General features: G+C 40.6%; 1 protein-coding gene across 1 annotated transcript in view; it reads right to left on the reverse strand.

The window, feature by feature from the left end:
• Positions 1-9,759, reverse strand: part of kiaa0513 (KIAA0513 ortholog) — a 261,844-nt gene extending 252,085 nt beyond the window's left edge. The window contains exon 1 of the mRNA XM_034175730.1: positions 9,718-9,759. The gene's annotated coding sequence lies outside the window, so the exon portion shown is untranslated. The remainder of the gene's footprint in view (positions 1-9,717) is intronic.
• Between the last annotated feature and the right edge of the window lie 6,556 nt (positions 9,760-16,315).

Genomic DNA, 16,315 nt, shown 5'->3' on the forward strand with positions numbered 1-16,315 from the left:
GGGTTTTTTTTCCTCACTAAATGGATGCTGCACTCACTGCAGTTTATCGTCTGGAATAGTCCCAGATTGCATTTCAGAGCTTCTAGAATTCAAACATTTTCGTGTGGGTGGTGTTGGGGGGTAATCTGGGGTTTCAGCTTTTTTTGTTTTTCACCACTTTCATCCCTGAATATGTCAATCGTGAGTCACGTTTGTGCGGATTAAAGTTACTAACTGGGACTCCTGTCTTGTTGCAAGAAAGAAACGAGAATCGTCCTTCGTTCTGTTCACACAGCTCCAAATGCTGCACAGCTCTCTGCCGAGTCAAGTTAGAACGATAGAGTCCAGTCTGAATTAACTTCAAAGTGAAACACAGTGTTTGTTTTTGTTTATGTCCAGAGATCAAGGGTACAGTGACCAATTTCATATTTATTTACTTTAAGACTCAATGAAATACATAGAAAACCTGTAAAGCCTACTTTTAGTACAAAATTCATGAGGTATCGATAAGGGAATCGATAAGGAATCGGATCAATAAGCAGAATCGATAATGGCTTCGATATCGATAAAATCTTATCAATACCCATCCCTAGTCAGGAGTATGCATGTAGTAACCCTGGTGGTTTACTTGTCCTATAGGAAAAGCTGGTTGTTCGGACAAGCGCCGCAATGGCGCATGTCACCTAGGGGTGTCTAGGGGCATGCTACTGTGGAAGTACTGAAATTACACTTTTTCATAAATTGCTTCTTTCCTGTGTGGGTGGTAATTTCCAAAAAAATAAATTTTATTACATATTGCATGGGGTTGATGCTTTGTGTTTGACTGGTGTTTTCCCTGGTATCTGGCCTGGTTTCGGAGGTTTTAGAAAAGTCATTCTGTTCAATATATTCTTTAAAAGGTGTGTTAATCAATGCGATGTTCATTGTCCAATGTTTCCTGCCACAGCATCTTGCAAGAAGATGCTATGAACACACTCCATACAATGGTCTCGTGCACACATGATACAGGGTTCTCCCCAGAAATTTTAGTATAGCGGTGCTGTTGGCAATTATCGCCTAGGGCGATGTGCGTTGCGAGTCATTTTGACTGGTTTTAGATGTACTGAAAGCAAGAATAATAGACAAAAAAAATTACACTTATGTTGTAATATCAAAGTTCTTTTTTGTATTTTTTTGTCTATGTTAAGAAAATAAATGGCATTGAAAAGTCTAAAAATACATTAATATTTGATGGAGATAACATTTGCTCTCTTATTTAAAAATGACACTGTACCTTTAATCCAATAGGCAGTTTTTTTCTATCATGTTGACAGTTTGAGTGGAATTGCACTTATTTAAAAAACAAAATACACAATATAACCCCTAACTGTCTTGTTTGAACAAGAGCTAAATCTGGACTGATTTGATTGTCAAATCAGAATCAAATTTATTGCCAAGTAAGTTCTCACATACAAGTAATTTGATCATTGGTGCATAAAGAATAATAACAAAAAGAAAATGAAAAAAAAATCTGGAAGAGGTAAAGGAGTAAATCTGCTCTTTTAAAGATGAATCCTGGATGAAAAAAACTTTCTGATTCAGTTTTTCACACTTTACTGTTTCACTGAGGCTGTGTGGTGAAGATGATCATTTATTAAAATTGTTTCGCTGCTTTTTTACAGCTGTAGTGTCTGTCTGTCTGTCTCTGTGTGGATGTGTGTGAGTGAGAGTGAACGAGAGACTCTTCACTCTCACACCGTATTTGAGCAAACTTTGGAAGCATGAAGGCTTTCAACTGTAAAACAACGCCTATAAATGAATTTCTGGAGCTATGCAAGCAGAAGGAGCTCTTTTTATCTGAAGACTTTGAGGTTTTTTCCACAGTGCTCTCTGAGCTGCAGCCTGCCGGCAGTGGAGGGGCGAGTGGGCAGTTCAGCACAAACAGGGCAACATGTGAGAGAGCAGGGCAGAGTGTGACGGCGCTGTCATAACACTGATGGCGCAGCGCCGTTGTTCCATTGTCTGGGGAGAACCCTGTGTTTTCCGATTGTCCGCTGCGTGGAGAGTGGCGGGAAAAACCGAAGACACTTTTTCGCGAGTTGCGAGACAAGACGTGACGTAAATAAGAAAACAAAAAGGCGGCGGTCAGGTATTTTGGTTCCGAGCGATTAAAATAAAGAATTTGAATGTTTTAAGCCAAAAAAAAAAAAAGTATTTATTTTTAATTTAGAGCTATTGCTTGTCCGATCACATTTTACAATTGCCCCGGATAATTGAACAAGTGTTAATGTCGATGGTAAGTCTCAGACCATTCACTTATCAGGTTACATTTACGCTGCCACGTTTAGTGGAAGCACAACCTTGTCTACTACTGTGGCATCGTATTAAACCCTCAACTATGACTGAACTTGAACAGACTACCTGATATTTTAGCTTTGAGTCTGGAGAATGCTAAATCAGTAGAGAGACTTGCGGATAGTCTAAATTTAGCGCTTAAAACTACACTTGATAAGATTGCACCTCCTCTTTTGGGGCCATGCCCTCCCAAGGCACAGTCACCTTGGTTCAATGGTTACTTGCATGACCTCAGGCAGAAGGCTAGATGTTTGGAAAGGAAATGGCGTTGTTCTAAATTAAAGGTGTTCTGCCTTGTGTGGCAGGATGCTATTTTAGATTATAAGCATGCACTGCTATCATTTTGTTCCAAAATTTTAGAAAAGGTGGTTTCATGGCAGCTTGTAGACCACCTCACTGAGAATGATCTTTTTGAGTGTTCCAGTCTGCTTTTAGGAAATATCACTCCACAGAGACAGCGCTCACTAAAGTAGTGAATGATCTGTTAGCAATTGACTCAGACGCCACTACGGTTTTGGTGTTGTTAGATCTCAGTGCTGCGTTTGATACCGTGGATCATCATATTTTGCTCGATAGGTTGGAGAATTTTTTGGGGATTACTGGAAGTGCCCTTGTGTGGTTGACGTCATATCTCTCCAGTCGTTGTCAATGTGTCTTGTATAATGGCACTACCTCTGACCTTGGTGACGTGTGATTTGGGGTTCCACAGGGATCCGTTTTCGGCCCCTTGCTTTTCTCCCTGTATGTGGCACCCCTTGGGTGTATACTGTGGAGTTTTGGGATTGCCTTTCATTGTTACGCTGATGATACTCAGTTCTACATGCTGATAACTGCGGGAAATCTCACTCCCATAAAATCCCTGGAGGACTGTGTTCTATCAGAGAGAAGTTGGATGTCTACTGACTTCCAACTTTTAAACTTTGATAAGACTGAAATGATGGTTCTTGGTCCAGCGAGACATCGGCATCAGTTTGACCAGCTGGCACTCGGCCTGGGTTCGTGTGTCATACATCATACGGACAAAATGAGGAACCTTGAGGTCATTTTTGATCCCACGTTGTCTTTTGACCTGTACATCAGGGATGTTACTAGGACTGCTTTTTTCCATCTGCGAAATATAGCGAGGATCCGCCCCATCCTGTCTATGGCTGATGCTGAGACCCTGATTCATGCTTTTGCTCCTTCTAGACTAAATTATTGTAATGTTCTATTTTCAGGGTTACCGCAGTCCAGCATTAGGGGTCTTCAGCTGGTTCAGAACGCTGCCGCCAGACTTCTGACACGTAGCAGAAGGTCTGAACATATCACACCCATTTTGGCATCTTTGCACTGGCTCCCTGTATCTGTGAGAGCAGATTTTAAGCTTTTGTTATTGACTTATAAGGTTGTGCATGGACTGGCGCCATCTTATTTGGCTGACTTCTCTGTGTTCCCAGGGTGAAGAAGAAGTCAGCAGGTCAAAGAGCCTTTTCGTATCGTGCACCCACCCTGTGGAACGGTGTTCCTGCAACCGTGAGGCAGTCGGAGTCCGTGGACATTTTTAAGTCAAGACTGAAAACCTATTTTTATTCTCTTTCTTATGAATAGTTTTTATTTATCTGTTTTATTCTTTTACTTCTGTTTTTAATTATGTATTTGAATTTTTTTATTCATTTTTAATTATTTATTTAAATTTTATGTTGAATTGTTTCATGTAAGGCGCCTTGAGACGGCTTTAGCTGTGATTTGGCACATTATAAGCTAATTAAATTGAATTATATGACATGTACCTGAACACAGATATTCAGTCGCTGACCAGTACAAGTGCCTTTCCCGTGCCCTTCTGCAGCTGGGCAGATTAGTCCATTTAATATTAACTTTGGTAACATGTTTCTTCGTCTTGCAGTGTTCTTCCAATGTTTTGTTGATGAAATCCAAACATAACATGCAGAGGGCTTTACCGGGAAGCTCAACCTTGTGGACAAATTCACCGAGTCTTGTCCACGTCCACCTCCCGGTCCAAACATTTCCACTTGAACCTTTTTTTTTTTTTTTTTAAACACCATTATCAATGTCTTTAACACGGTCTTCGTCCTCTCTCTCTGCAATATTGGCCATGTTAAAGACTTAGCTCGACAGCTAAAACTTGCCAAAACTCAAATTGTCCACATCTGGGTACTTTCAGTGACTTCAGATTTACAGGGATTCTGACTGGCTAAAAGTTCACTGTTGTAGAAAAAGTAACCAATGACGCTGCACGTTGTAGCTTTCAGTTTCATCAGCGTTATTATGGTAACCATGGATATGAGAAAAGATTTAACTCGCACGGATGACCCGCGCTGCACCACGCCCCCAAATTTTTTCCTCAATGGATTTACACTGATCTCAGAAATGGCCCAGAAGAAGTCTGAAATCCCTGGGAATAAGTCTTTTTTTCTTTTTTGCACAGGTAGTTTTTAGCATTTATTGCTACTTTATTTGTTTATTATTTGCTTATTGCAGTTATTATACTGTTTTTAGATTTTACTATTTTATTTTAATAGTGCCTGGACCTGTAAAAACTTTTTCAAAATAAGGCCATCAGGTATTGCAAAGGCTTTGCGTCCGTTTGTCCAACTGTGCTCAGCATAAGTCCAGTCCTATTGCTGCCAGAGGCTTCAAATTCACTGGGAAGATTCTTGGGACACAGACCTTGAAAGAGTTCAAAGATGGCAAACCTTGACCTATTTTAAGAGTTCAAAAGGTCACATTCTTTTTTGTATTTTTATGCTATGAATCATGTAAATCCACTTTTTTGAGGGTGTGGGTGACAACCAATCATCTCACAGACATCAGCGTGCACATGCATCACACGTGGTCAAAGGTAACTTCTGGTCTTTTCAAAAGCTCATGTATGGCACACACACCCCCTGCAGATGCCGTTAAATGCTCATACGGCCAAGGGTATTTTAGCACTACGTTATATTTTATTTTACATTTAAATTTAATAAGAAAATGGAATGAATTGAGGTTACAGGCGGCTTCAGATAACTTCACCAGAGACTGCCGTGAACTAGTCTTTATGGAAACTTGGCTACAGTCATCCATCCCAGACTCAGGTATCGAGTTAGCATGCCACTCAATGCATCACCTCGACAGGATCAGTGACTCCGGAAAGAACAAAGGAGGAGGATTATGTACGTACATCCACAACAACTGGTGTAACAACACTGACAGTAGCCAGCCACTCTCTCCCAAACCTGGAATATCTGACTGCTAAATGCCAACCGTTTTACCTTCTTCTGGAGTTTACTGCAGTCTTACTAATTGCTGTTTACATTCCACCAAATGTGAATGCTAGCTCGACCCTTTGACTTTTACACAGAAACATTAGCCTCCAGCTGAACTGACATCTGGACATGGTGCACATTATCCCGGGCAATTATAATCATGTAGAATTTAAAAAAAAAAAAAAAAAAAAAAAAAAAATCAGTGCTCCTCAGATTTCATCAACACCACAGTGGTCGGCTGTATCACTAGAGGAGATCCGCCAACTGGGATGAGGTGGAACAGCTGAGGGCGTGGTGTTGAGAAAATGACCTGCTCCTGAACACATCCAAAACCAAGGAGCTAATCACAGACATCAGCAGAAACAAAACAGACATTCGCCCATTATCATCGGGGGCACTTGTGTGGATCAGGGACTTGCGTTTCCTGGGAGAGCACATAGAAGAGAAACTGACCTGGGACAGGAACACCACATAGTTGGCAATGAAGGCACAGCAAAGACTCCACTTTCTGAGAATCCCCTGGAAAAATAACAAACCAGAGATTTCTCATGTCTTTTTTGCACTCTACCATGGAGAGCATCCTCACATACTGCCTCAGTACATGGTTTACCAGCTGCATGGAGTAAACAGGAAAGAGCTCTAGGGGGTTACCAAAATGGCAGAGAAGATCACTGGGTGCCCTTGACCCACACTGGGGGACCTTTATGTCTCTTACTTTTTTCAGGACAGCCAACACCCTCCTAAAGAACTCATCCCACCCCAGACACTCTGTTTGAGCTGCTACCATCAAGCAGACGGTAGAGGGCCATTAAAGGAAGTACAAATAAACTGAAAAACAGTTTCTGCCCTTTAACTGCTGTTAGATTTTTGAATGCCACTGGAACCAAACAGCCAGGTCACATGACACACTTGAAATGAGTGCAACATCCGCTGCCACTGAAGTACACATATCAGGCCTGTGTGTGGCGCTGTAACATCCCCAGAAAAACAGAAGAAGACTAGAGCATGCGCTCAGGCCCTGTAACAGCTAATCACTTAGCCCTTAAAGCTACCGCTTTCCAATGCAACACAGAGTAAAATAAAGCCTTTTAAGAGAAAGAGGGACCACACTGATCATCTGAAGTAGACTTACTGCACATTTAAAGTGAAGCAGTGTGTTTGTCTATTTTTAAAAAACACACAGTCTGCTCGGCGTGGTGCATGACTATTGACCTGACGGCAGGGTACCCACAGTCGAAGCCGGCTGCTGTCTGTTTTGTTCAGACTCGCACCGAGTGTTGAACTTTTTAATTTTCACTTTTTGGGGCAGCACAGTGCTTCACAAACACGGTAACACAAACAAACAAACAAAAAAAAAAAACTGATTGTGAGACTTGCATGTTCAACCTCCAGCTGAAATGTATCTGCTGAATCACAGGGAAAGAGGGTAAAAATAAATAAATAAAATCACATAGGGACCCAGTCCATCAGCCTTTAAAACTGATAAAAAACAGAACAGGGGAAAAAACAGAACAGAAAGCCACATCCCATCACCATTTCAGCAAAATGTCAAGACACTTTGACAGAGCAACATTGTGCCATTGCTTAGGGAGAGCCCTGGACCATTGATGTTTAAAAACCCAAAAATACTTTTTATCCGATTACTCAATTAAACACCAGAATAAGCGATAGAATAACAGATTACTAAAATAATTGATAGCTGCAGCCCTAGTACATACTTTTCTCTTTTTTATATATACAATCTCTTTTTGCTATTACATACTTAAAGGTTTTTTTTAATTTGCATTTTTAACACACCTTTTTCATTTTGTTAATGCTGCGTTTACACATAATGACGACAAGTCACGAATGCCACGAAGTACACATTCTTGGCCGCTGATCACGAATGTGATGATTCGGGGCAGAGGTGTCAGGTGTCCTCAGGAACTGCTGCAACCTGTTACCACACGTTACGATTAATGGCACATGTTGCCGGAGAATTATCAGGAACCATTACGCACGGTCAAGAATAGTGTTCCGCTTTGTTACACGCTATTGCGCATAACAGCGCATCGTTAAGTTCTGTCACGTTGTGAACGAGGTGAATTGTCTCCACACACACACCCATATTCATCCAACTGAATTCAGATCACTCCAGTTTTTCAGAAGAACTTTGTGACTGCATGCGTAATTGGGCTCTGTGCCATGGAGTGGCGCAGAGAGGAGGAGGACAGAGCCAGATGTGTGGCTTCATGCGGCTCTCGTCTCGTGCGTTTTCCCAAACATCAGGCACATGCAGCAGGTGGAACACCTGCAGGAGCGCGCTGAAGAGCACAGAAATTTGACTTTTAGCCGACTTGTTGTCAGCAATCAAACTGAATGTGGTGCAGCAGGGTTTAATTGTGCGCGTGCTTCTTCCTCCGCCGGACTGGAGGAGGTGCAGAGATGTCTGGCTGCACGTGAGTCTCCTCTTGCTCCTCTGGCTCAGACTCGTTCTCCCGCTCATCGGTTACAACAGCAGGTGGAACACCTGCAGGAGCGTCCTGAGGAGCTTCAGCAGGAACTGTGGACCGACATTTGGAGCCGAGTTTAACTGTGCGCACGTGACAGAAAACCGATTCGCCGTGGCACGCAGTGAAATGTGACGCCGCGTTACAAGTCGTGTCAAAACTTGACAGTTTCCGTGTCACTTCGTAATAATGCGTGACAGTTTGGGCTCCAAGAACCATTACAGGAATCACTACAGGAACCACTACGAACGCTGTCACGTTCTATTAAGGATCAATACTCATCAAGACGGATCAACACACTCAGTTGCGACCTCCACGACGTGAGACGAAATGAGGCTGGTGTGTGACATTCGTGGAAGATTTTTTGACAGGCAAAAACATCCACGAATATCAAGAACACACACCAACACGCATTATTAAGAAACCTATTCAGATGGGTTAAGTCGCATTAAGAATGTCAGGAATGTGTCACAAATGACAGAAAAATGACATTCGTAACGCGTCTTGCTTATGTGTAAACGCACCTTAAATTTCATGTTTACTTTTCTTGTCCAGACCTTTTAAGTCTGTGTGTGGTTTACTCAGATTTATAGTTGCACTGAGAGGCTGCACCTTACCTTTTGTTCTGCTTGTTACAATCACAATAAAGAATCTGAAATTTGCCATTTTTAATTTTCTTTGTTCTTGTTAACTTTGCTTGTTGTGTGCCATGTGCCTCTAGGTGTTTTTTTCCCCATATGTGTGTATGAGGACTTTACTGCAAACAAACTCTACCTCTGGGTACCACTAAAGTAAAGAACCTGAGGTACAACTCCAACAAAGACACACTGAGGCAGGACTACAAAAGGACAAGATTACTGAATAAAAAGAAACTGCACCTATTCCCATGATAGCTCACATGCTGCTGAAGTGTAACTCACATGTTTAGTTGCTGTGATAAGTTGGATCTCAACTTTCTTCTTGTCAACTTAGAGAAATATTTTGGGATGTTCACTATTTCAGTGGGTAAGATTCAGCGCAGTGAGACTGTCAGAAACCTCAACTGTTTGATGCACATATCAAAGAGGTGACAAGAGTGGCAGGTTATCATTTATACCGAATACTGCAGAAATCAGACCAGTTGTGCTTTAAAAAAAAAATTCAGAATAGATTTTTGTAATGCTTTGTTTTCAGGTTTTCCATTTAAAAGCATTAGGTCTCCAGATGATTTAGAATGCAGCTGCTCAAGTTTCGAGTCGAACTAGAATCCATCATGTAGTTGACACTACATGGTGGATTTGATCGCGCCCTGTGTGCCGGAGTGTGCCTGGAGGTCACGGGACACCGGCCTGCTCCGTGTTCTAGAGGGGAGGAAGAAAAGCAGCAGGTGGCTGAGGAACAAACCGCTGAGGTTAAACAGTGCAGTTCTATGAACACTTTAAAACGTAATTTAAAAACACTTTTTCTCTGCTGCCTACAATTGTTAATGATGGGAAATATATTTTTGTATTTTAAGCTATTTTTACGTAATTTATTTGACTTTTTATTCATTTGTGATAGTGTGGTTTGGTTTGTGAAACAAACTCCGTTCTGGTTAAACTGCTATAAAATATAATTATTACTGTACAAAGGAAAAATGCTAGAAGGCAGAAAGTAATGAGTGAAGACAGCAGAAAAACTTCACCTACCTTAAAAGACAAACCGCTCACAGCTGATTTTCTTCCTGCGTCGCTTCCGTTTGACTGAAGCTCGTCTGGATACGGAAATACGCACGCGCACAGGAAGTCTCTCTCTCTCTCATTCGCTCTCTCCAGAAATGAAGTGTAGCTCCACCTACTGTACCGGAGTGGTACAGGTGAACGAAGAAAAATACATTTCTTGTAAATCAATAAAATTGTCCATTTTATCCCTTCTTCTCCAAGAACATGATCCAGTTTGAATTCCAGACTTGTCACTGATTCCTGTCACATCCATTGATACCCTGCGATTTTACTACATTTAAATAATACAATGTACAATGAACAATAATGTCTTTCTTTACTTGATTTACTCCCACATTTAAAGACATGCAGGTTAGGTGAATTGGAAACTTTAGATCTTAATTTCAATAGGTCTAACCTGATCCAAAGGTTAAATTAAATTAAATTAAATTAAAATTGAGAAATGGAAGCATAATTCATGGAGCTGAGAAAAAAAATCTAATTTTTTCTGAATTCTGGTTTATCTGTTGACAGTTTTTTATGGTTTACACACATTTTCAAAGCTCTGTCTCAGTCATTTCAATTCAAAGTTGTTTTATTTTTATGACTGTGGGAGGTAATTTTTCTCGTGGTTAAGCGTAGGGCTTGAGACCAGAGGATCCTCAGTTCAATCCCTCACCAGAATAGACTATCACTAAAGGCCCTTGGGCAACATAATTAATCTCCATATTACTCTTGGTGTGCAGCTGAGCGCCTTATGCGGCAACACCCTGACACTGGTGTGTGTATTGGTGAATGTGAGTCATCTTTGTAAAGTGCTTTGCCCTTCTGATTCAGATGGAAAAGCGGTGTATAAATGCAGTCCACTGGACAAAATTGTTGCTATCCCTACAGTGCATTCAGAAAGTATTCACATGTAGGGCTGTACTTTTTCCACATTTTATGTTATCTTACATTTTTTGTTTGTTTAGATTTTTGCAAATTTATTTAAAAAACAAACTAACTAAGAAAACACATGTACATGTACATAAGTATACACAGTCTTTGCCATGAAGCATAAAATTGAATTCAGATGCATCCTTTTTCCATTGATCACCCTTTAGATGTTTCTACAGCTTAATTGGAGTCAACCTGGGTAAATGCAGCTGCATGGACATGATTTGGAAAGACACACACCTGTCTACATATAAAGTTCACAGTGCACAAACCAAGAATGAAGTCAGAGGAATTACCGGTATGTGTAGACCTCTGAGACAGGATTATCTCGAGGTACAAATTTGGGGAAGGGCACAGAAACATTTCTGTTGCTTTGAAGGTCCCAATGAGCACAGTGTGTTGTGCTGCCTTCCTGTCTCTCCAGTACAGGCGCCGTGTTACGGATCTCATTCATTGCACCTGTCACTACTGTAATTGCCACCGCCTGTATTTATACCCCAGTCATGCCTCTTTAAATCTTATCAAATCAAATCAATTTTATTTATATAGCGCCAAATCACAACAAACAGTTGCCCCAAGGCTTTACATGGCAGAAACTCAGTTCTACCTGTGTGGTACCTGGTCTCGATGTTCTTAGCTTCTATTCTGTTGGCAATTTTTGACTCCGTGCTTTTTGCTTGTACTAACAGTTTTTTCCTTGTGTTGTCAGCATTCCTGCCACCTGTCAGTTCTGTTGTGGCTGCCTGGTCCTGGATCTGTGCATCTGCCATCTGGTTTGGGAAACACTTCCACTCATCATTCTGGTCCAGCCAGTGGATTTGTACATTTTACATTCATTTTCTATTGCACAATAAAATTGTTTTCTTCTTAAAGTTGTTATTGGCTTTCTTCATTTCTGACTCCCTGCATTTTGGATACGAACCTTGTATTCTGGTCTCTACTGTAACACAGTGGCCTCCATCATCCATAAATAGAAGTTTAGTTCCACCAGGGTTCTTCCTAGAGCTGTCAGAGTTCCAGCATTCCTCTCTGGAGAGAGAAGAAGCTTCCAGAAGGACGACCATCTCTGCAGCAGCAATCCACCAATCAGACCTGAATGGTAGAGTGGCCAGACGGAAGCCACTCCTTAGTAAAAGACACTTGGCAGCCCATCTGGAGTTTTGACAAAAGGCGCCTGAAGGACTGAAGTTATTGACACATTTTGATGAATTTACAGGAAATCATTACTTTTACAGCCAGTTTTCTTTACACAAGTTAGGGGATGAACACATGAACATTTCCAAGTCACTTGTTATGATTATGTCATAAATTAAGTGACTAAGCAAGAAGGAGACAAGTGAGGGAACCACTGAAGAAGTGGCAAGCTTCTGTGGCTGTGATTAAAGAAACTGTGCACAGTGTAACTTTTGTCTGTTCCACCACCGCTCACAGTCTGATAGTGAGGAGGAGCAGAGACGGATTTTCAAACAACCAAACAGACCAAATCTAGGCTTACATCTCTCAAGTACCTTCTGGCAAACTCTAGCTGAAATATATGTTTTTAAGAACATCCTTCTCTGTACCACTTCACCATCAAGCTGCAGAACTGCTGAAGCAAAATTCGAAACTTGACACATTTTATGTTTTTGTGTGTGAGAGATAATAACTAACTAATAATAATTAATCTAATGATTAGTTATTATATACAATTTTAGAGAAAGAGACAAAAAGAACCTGAATAAAAACACAACAGAAACTAGGACTGCATGCAGTCATATACGGGCCCTCATTCCGCCTAGAGGTTAGTGCGTCCCCTTGTGACCAAATGTGGGCATGTGCATACAGGGGCAATCACTCATCACACAGTTCAAGCAAATCACACAATGCACGGAGTTATGACATGTTGATAGTTCATCCACTAGGGGGTGCTCAGTGTAAAAACAGAGGGGCAAGGTGTGTTAAGGGGCTGACCCTCATTACACATGTGACGTTTCAAGTCAATCAGGTAAAGCATGAAGGAGTTATGACCAGTTGATTGTTCATCCATTAGGGGGCGCTCAGAGCACAAACAGAGGGGCCAGGTGTGTTCAGGGTCCAACTGTCATCACACGTGAAGTTAATCAGGCAAAGCATGAAGGAGTTATCATGACTTGATGTTCCATGGTGAAGGGTCAAAATGGCGGCACCATAGCGGCCACACCCTTCGACATAGAGAAAAGCTTTTGATAAGTTTTGATCAGTATCATCTCTGGATGCTGTGAAAGAAATTTGAAGTGCATTGAACAAAATCCCCAGGAGAAGTTCGTTCAAATACAACGTGTGGAAATCATGGCAAAATGACAAGAAAATTCAAAATGGCCAACTTCCTATTTGGAGTAGACCCATGGTGCAAGAGACATTTTTGTACGTCTATGCAAGTCACACATGTGTACCAATTTTCATCTCCCTACTCAAAAAAAAAAAAAAAAAAAAAAACCCTATGGGGAGGGGTTTTTGAAAGTTTCAAGGGGACGCTATTGAGGCATTTTGCCCCGCCCATGGGCGACGCCCCTATGAATTGTAAGAGGTTGTCATGCTTGACGTGTGTATCAATTTTCATGATATGACAAAATTAAAGCTGCCAAAAGGAAGAACGTAATTTCATGGCGAAGGGGCGATATTCGGCACGCCACCACACGGACGTTACTCGTAATTTCACAGTGATCATTGCCTATGTTCACCAACTTGTTCTGCATGTTTTAGAAGTGGAATGAAGTTGATTGGGTTAACTATGTGACATCAAGACCTGTTAAAGTAAAAATAGGACATTTCCTGTTACCACCGGGGGGTGCTATGGTGGAGGCAGGAAGTTAATATATGCAGACGTTCAGGGCGGAGCCGTCATCATGTCCAGGAAGCCAAAAACACAATTAGAAAAACCAAGTCAGACATAAACATACTCCATAAATATCTAAACAGCATCGTAAAAAAAAACAAAACAGATTGAAAGCTTAGCAGCTAACGACTGCACCATCTGTTAGTAAGATCTTCACGGAGGTGAAGGACCACATTTGGAAATAAGTGTTTATGCTTTCATGTGTTATCCTGGTTTTTAATGTCATATTTACATGTTCCGTGTTTGCATGCATTATTTGCTGTATAAAAAAAAATCCAACAAATCAAAAAACTAAAAACAATCAATCAAAAGTGAATAGGTCTGACTAGGAGCCGTCAGCAGCTTTCATATTTGGGTAATACTATGTTTATATATATAACAGTCATATAATAAATGAAATATTAACCTGGATTGCTCAGACTGTACGGGGATCACACTGCATGCCACTCTGACTGTGCTTTGGTCATTGCTGCAATATGAGCTTGTTGGAATGCTGCCGGACTTCTTTTGAGGTTTCCCGGATGTAAATAAAAAGACAGGGCACAAAGCCACACACATGCATCAGTGAGAGGGTAAGTAATCATGATTTAGTTGAAATTTTTGCCATTTGTGTGACATTAAACATTGTCAATTTCATACATTGGCAAGTCATGCGTTGTTTTGCAGTGCAGTTGTTTTTATATAATGGCTGAGTGAATCCTTGTCATTTGATTGGTGCTGTGTATGTCACGTGACATGGATTATTCATCCCATTTGTCTTGCGTTACATTTAGAGTGCAGTTTGGTTCCATTTAGCATGCAAATTTTGTTCCATACATTTCCAAATTCTGCCCACTAGTGCTGGCAGCATTTAGCTAAACATGCAGAGTTTGTTTTGCTGACAGATGACAATTTGGAGGAGCTAAATGACGGTGCTATTTCTCCGCACACACACACACACACACACATATACTACACATACTGGAACATACCATTCAACGAGGTGAAGTTTTCACTGAACTCACAAACATTTATTATTTGTATACTAGCAAAAGCCTCTGTGAATGTAGCATCCATTTTTAGTTGACTAGATTGGTGTAATTTGCAGATAAACACAATGGAAGAATGTGGAATCAGGTTTGCAGCGTTTTGTTTTCATGTGTAGGATGAGCGATAATGGAACGTAAACATAAGGCCCGGTAAAATTTAATTTAGCTTCTTCATGAGTGCTGAAATTATTCATTTTGTGCCTCAGAAAATATTTTCTGAACTTGTTCTTTGCTATATTATATATTATTGTTGTTATTATTATTATATAATTATATATATTTAAGTATTTTTAAAATAGAAATATACTTTTCCTTGTGAGACTAAATGGTAAATGGACTGCATGTATATACGATACGATACGATACACTTTATTATCCCCTTAGGGAAATTTGTCTTGGACTCATGCTACGTGCCTTTACAAAAGGAAAACAAACAAATACAAATAAAAACACAACCACATCTATAACAAATTCACATGACAGGAAGTCAGGAGAAACACCATAAGTGTTGCACAAATCCAATTTTAGACATTATTGTTTAGCAATTTGATGGACATGGGGATGAATGAATTTTTGAGTCTATTCAATCTGCTCCGAGGGACTCTATACCTTCTCCCAGAGGGAAGGAGAGTGTACTCTGTGTGAAGGACATGAGCTGAATCCATCAATATCCTCTGAGCTGCTTTCAGGACAGACTCTTCATAGAGTGAGCTGAGAGACTGATATTGTTTCTTTCCAATTATCTTCATTGCATTATCAATTTGTCTGTTAAGTTTTGTTTTAAGTTGCACAGAGAGGTTGCTGTACCAGGCAGTCATGCCATATCTGACTAGGCTCTCTAGAACTGCCTGGTAAAACAACATTATTTTTTGATTGACACCATACAAAGTCTACGAAGAAAATAAAGTCTCTGATGGAGTCGAGAACACACTGTCCACATGTACAGTCCAGCTGAGAGTATTGTCTATGTGCAGCCCCAAGTACTTGTATGAGCTGACCTGGTCAATAGGAGTACCATGTATGACCACAGGAGTATGGTCCCCAACAGTCCTTGGATCCAGAATCATTTCCTTGGTTTTATTAACATTTAAAACCAAGTGGTTGTCATCACACCACTGCACAAAGTGTTTCACTTCAGAGAAGTACTTTGTTGGACTTGAGTCTTTGTGCAGTAGGCTCAAAATGGCTGTGTCATCAGAAAATTTTAAAACAAAGTTATTACAGTAATTATTGGTACAGTTATTAGTATAAAGAGTGAAGAGAACAGGAGAACTGACACAGCCTTGTGGTGCACCTGTGCTTGATGATTTGAGTACCGAAAGAGCTCGGTTAACTCTGACTTGTTGTAAACTATTAGTTAAAAAAGAATGATACCATCTAATTAAAAATGGGTTGACATTCATTTCCTTTAACTTAGACAGCAACAGGTATGGTTGTAAAGTATTAAAGGCTGAACTGAAATCAACCAATAAAATCCGTGCATATGCAGTAGGATCTTCCAAGTGCTTAAGTGAAAGGTGGGTTAAGCTGTTGATGGCATCATCAGTGCCTCTACCCTGCCTATAAGCAAATTGGAGTGGGTCAAGTACAGGATTAACATCCGTCTTGAGGAAAGATAGCATAATCTTTTCGAAGCACTTGCTTACAACAGATGTTAAAGCTATTGGCCTATAGTCATTGTTTCCAGATGAGATATAGCACTTTTCCATCTGAATCAGACGCTCAAAGTGCTTTACAATTATGCCTCACATTCACCCCGATGTCAGGG

The sequence above is a fragment of the Thalassophryne amazonica genome, chromosome 8 (genome assembly GCF_902500255.1).
Source record: "Thalassophryne amazonica chromosome 8, fThaAma1.1, whole genome shotgun sequence".
Lineage (NCBI taxonomy): Eukaryota > Metazoa > Chordata > Actinopteri > Batrachoidiformes > Batrachoididae > Thalassophryne > Thalassophryne amazonica.